We start from the raw sequence: 5,104 nt of genomic DNA on the forward strand, positions 1-5,104 counted from the left end.
TTATCGCGGCACGCCGGCTTGGTCTTCTTGATACCACGCAAGGCGTAGTAGTCTCGAACAGCCTGCACCCGAGCCTCGTGCCGTAAGTTCTGGAGTAGGCGCTTGCAGACGTTCTCGATAACATTTGCGCACTCCTCCTCGTATCCCTCCTCACACCTGTAGAATGTCTGCAATCAAATGAGACAATATTGATTAGTACAATTAATAACTAGCTAGTTGAAGATTTTGAAATGTGTAAAGGAGAAATTACCCAGAACGTCCTGATCACCATGTCTGCCCTCGTGTCGCACACGACACCGTCGATAATGACATCCGGCGGGGCCGGGGCAGCCACGTAGTGCTCCCAGCTCAACCCAAGCTCTGGAAGCCGACCCTCACCAGGCAACGTGACAAACCCCGGGAAGTTTTGCCGGCAAAGAACTCCAAGGACGGAGTTGGGCCGGCGGACACTATGATGGTGGTCCCAACCCCTGCAGCATGACAAGGCCAACGCATTAGTTATTTGAAGAAACGTGAATGCAGAAGGTACAAAAATATTAAATGCACTTACGTACCTCTCCCCATCAGGGAAGATCAACCACCTCTGCTCGCGGGTCGCCGGCACGGACGGGAGCCGTGTAGCACCACGCTGGTAGACGGTGCCACCCTCCTCCTCAAGATCAGTCGGCTCCCCGCCATCATCAGCATGGCCACTCGGCTCCTCGGGCTGATCCGGCCAGGTACCCCATCCGGACGTGTGCTCCTCCGGGGTCTCGTGGGCCGAACTCTCGTGGGCCGAAGGCCAGTCGACCCGAGGCTCGTGGGCCCAAGACCCGTGGACCGGAGGCTCGTGGACCGGAGTCCGTGTAGCCTCCTCCTCGGACGAGTCCACCCTAGCAGTCACGTGCTCGGGTGAAACAGCTGGGGGTGGCGGCGAGGAAGGCGCCCTAGCAGTCACCCTACCTGAAGCCAACGAAACTCAAGAGCTCCCTTGCATGTGGGGCACGGGAACCTTCCATGCACACACCAGCCAACGAATAGCGCATACGCCGGCAAGTCATGCGTCGAGTACATGTACCAGACACGCATTATGAAGTTCCGTTTGCTATAGGCATCGTATGTCTTGAACCCATTATCCCAGGCTTCTTGCAATTCGTCCTTAAGCGGTTGCATGTACACATTCATATTTTTCCCCGGATAGTTGGGCCCTGGAATTATCAACGTCAGGAAAATGTTCTTTCTTTTCATAATCTGTCCGGGGGGGAGATTGAGTGGAAAGACAAATACGGGCCAACAACTGTATTGGGCTGCCGTCATACCAAACACACTGAACCCATCCGTGCTGATGCCGACTCGAGGATGCCTCGGATCTGCCGCTTTGTCACCATGTAATTCATCAAACTTTTTCCACGCAACACCATCCGATGTGTGTACAATCATCAGATTCCCATCTGCATCTAGTTCGGTTCTTTTGCCCGTTTTGTGCCATGTCATCTGTCTGGCCGTCTCTTCGACCATGAAAAGACGTTGAAGTCTTGGTACGATTGGCATATACCGAAGAACACTAACGGGGATTTTGGTCTGTGTCTTCTCACCCATACCGTTGTCTACCACAACATACCTGGAAGACTTGCAAATGGGACAACAGTTCAAGTCCGCATAGTCAAGCCTAAACAAGACACATCCTTTCTCACAGGCATGTATCTTATCATAGGGCATCTTCAGTGCACGGAGGATTTTGTCCGACTGGTACAGGTTTGCAGGCATTACATGGCCTTTGGGTAGAAAGCGTCCAAATACTGTCATCATTGCATCATAGCATTCTCTGCCCAAGTTGAACTGAGCCTTCAGAGCCATTACTTGTGAGATGGCATCCAACTGACAAAGCTCAGTGTGCTCATGGAGCGGACGTTTTGCAGACTCCAACATTTCATTGAAGGCCTTTGCAGATTCCTCCATCTCCTCGTCCGAATCCCGAGCATCATCAAAGTCTTGCACCATGTTTTCCATACCGGTACCATGCTCGTCGGTGCGACGACGATCCACCTCGGCTCGGTCACGTTGGGCAGACTCACCATGAAATGTCCACACCGTATAATCGGGCGTAAAACCACTCTTCTGCAGGTGTTTGCCCATTTCAGCCTCTGTCCTCTTTTCCCAATTGCCGCACCGTAAACAGGGGCACCAGGTTTTCCTCTGGCCATTTGCAAATGCGGCTCGCACAAACCCCTTGGTTTTTGTGAACCATTCAGTGCTCCATTTGTTCTGACCAGTGTGACCGGTGTACATCCACGCACGATCACTCATCTTGACTTTCAGAGCTACTAGACACACAACAAATATATATATATAATTCACCATGTATGTATTCATCAGTTGATCTACTTTGTCAATTTTATTACGTCCATGCAACCTACACTCTAATAGGTAATGATAGGTCCTAATCCCACCCGAGTATGTTTAGATTGGGTTCATTTTCCCATGCTATGCCCCGGATCCTACGCAAAATTTCGGCAGCACCTCCCCGCTGTTCTCCTGATACACGTCTCTGCAATAAACAGAGAGGATGTGTACCCGGAGAACAACAGGGGAGGCACTGACGAAATTTATGCGTCGGATCCGGAGCAAAGCATATGGGAAAACGAACCCAATCTAAACATACTCGGGCTGTCCATGGATAGCGTTGGACAATTCGAAAGAATCAAGGTTATAAATATGCAAATGCATGCATATTTATAACTATGACGCTTTCGAACGGGAGACACATATTGGTTACGCATACTGATAATTCAAGACACATATATATCTAGCTATCAAGTTTCATCGGAATAGATCAAATAATTAATGGGGGAGGAGGACATGTCATTTGTGCTCACCCACGAACGAAGGGGCAGAGCTCGTCAAACGCACGGCCAGGTCGTCGAACACCAAACCTCGCAGCGATGAAACAACTGCACATTTAAAACTACCCGATCAACACAATTATATATGATGTTTTTCATAACAAAATCGAAAGATATATGACCTAACTAATAATTCACAAATATATGACCCCGTCGGCTTCTGGAAGGCCAAAGAACACCTTTTCGGGACGTGTCGGGGGTCGGGGTGTCGTGTCGGTCTCGGGGTGCCGTGTCGGGGGGGTTGGGGTCTCGGGGTCGGGGTGTCGGGTCGGGGTGTCGGGTCGGGGTGCCGGGTCGGGGTCGGTGTGCCGTGTCGGTGTCGGGGTCGGGGTGTCGGGTCAGGCTCGGGGTCGGGGTGTCGGGGTCGGGGTCCGGGTCGGGGTATCGTGCTCGGGTCTCGGGGTCGGGGTGCCGGGTCGGGGTCGGGGTGCCGTGTCGGTGTCGGGGTCGGGGTGTCGGGTCAGGCTCGGGGTCGGGGTCTCGGGGTCGGGGTGTCGGGTCGGGGTGCCGGGTCGGGGTGTCGGGTCGGGGTGTCGGGTCGGGGTGCCGGGTCGGGGTCGGGGTGTCGGGGTGTCGGGTCAGGCTCGGGGTCGGGGTGTCGGGGTCGGGGTCGGGATGTCGGGGTCGGGGTCGGGGTCGGGGTGCCGTGTCGGTGTCGGGGTCGGGGTGTCGGGTCAGGCTCGGGGTCGGGGTGTCGGGGTCGGGGTCTAGGGGTCGGGGTGTCGTGTCGGGGTGCCGTGTCGGGTCGGGGTTTTTTCCTCTTTCTTCCTTTTCTTCTTCTTCCTATTCTTCCTTTTCTTCCTCTTCTTCTTTTTTCTTCTCCTCCTCCTCTTCTTCTTCTTCCTTTCCTTTTTCCTCTTCTTCTTCTCCTCCTCTCCTCTTTTTTCTTCTTCTTCTTCTTCCTCTTCTTCTTTTTTCTTCTCCTCCTCCTCTTCTTCTTCTTCCTCTTCTTCTTTTTTCTTCTCCTCCTCCTCTTCTTCTTCTTCCTTTCCTTTTTCCTCTTCTTCTTCTCCTCCTCTCCTCTTTTTTCTTCTTCTTCTTCCTCTTCTTCTTTTTTCTTCTCCTCCTCCTCTTCTTCTTCTTCCTTTCCTTTTTCCTCTTCTTCTTCTCCTCCTCTCCTCTTTTTCTCTTCTTCTTCTTCTTCCTCTTCTTCTTTTTTCTTCTACAACCTAAACCTAAAACTAAACCTAAACCTAAAACTAAACCTAAAACTAAATCTAAACTAAAACTAAAACTAAAAAGGAAAAAAAAAGAAAAAAACAGAAAAAAAACTGAAAAATGGGGGCTCACCTGGGGGGTGGAGGAGGCCGGTGGAGGAGGGGGCGGGCGGTGGAGGAGGCGGCCTGGGGGCGGCGGCGAGCCGGGGCGGCCTGGGGGCGACGGGGGCGGGGGCGCGGGGGCGCGGGGCGGCGGGGGCCGGGGGCGGCGGGGGCCGGGCGGTGAGGGCGACGGTGCCCCGGGGCGGCGGCGAGCCGGGGTGGCGGGGGCGACGGGGCGGCGGGGGCGACGGGGCGGCGGGGGGCGCGGGGGCGGGGGCGCGGGGGGCGCGGGGCGGCGGGGGCCGGGGCGGCGGGGGGCCGGGCGGTGAGGGCGACGGGGCCCCGGGGCGGCGGTGAGCCGGGGCGGCGGGGGCGACGGGGCGGCGGCGGCGCGCGGCGGGCGGCGGCGTGGGAGGAGAGAAACGGCGGCGTGGGATGGAGAGGGAAGAAGCGAGTAACGGGCGGGCGTACGGGCCGTTAGGTAGTAGGCTCTTTGCCGTCCGCCCCCCTTTGCCGTCCGCTTTTTTGCCTCTTTGCCGTCTGCTAGCGGACGGCAAAGAGGTGGCCCGTTAAGTTTTTCAAAAACGGGCGGGGGGTGGGGGCCACCTCACTCTTTGCCGTCCGCCAGCGGACGGCAAAGATTCTTTGCCGTCAGCTGGCGACGGCAAAGAGCTGGCAGACGGCAAAGAGCTTCTTTGCCGTCTGCTTTTGGGTAGCTGATGGCAAAGAGCTGGCAGACGGCAAATAGCTTCTTTGCCGTCAGCTAGCAGACGGCAAAGAGCTGGCAGATGGCAAATTAGCTGATTCCAGTAGTGCATGCCTCATGGGTAAGATGACCAAGACTTCGTTCTCCGGAACAATGGAGCGAGAAACCATCTTATTGGAAATCATACATACTGATCTGTGCGGTCCAATGAGTGTTGAGGCCCGCGGTGGCTATCGTTATGTTCTCACTCTCACTGA

This window comes from Triticum aestivum, chromosome 2D (assembly GCF_018294505.1).
Source record: "Triticum aestivum cultivar Chinese Spring chromosome 2D, IWGSC CS RefSeq v2.1, whole genome shotgun sequence".
NCBI lineage: Eukaryota > Viridiplantae > Streptophyta > Magnoliopsida > Poales > Poaceae > Triticum > Triticum aestivum.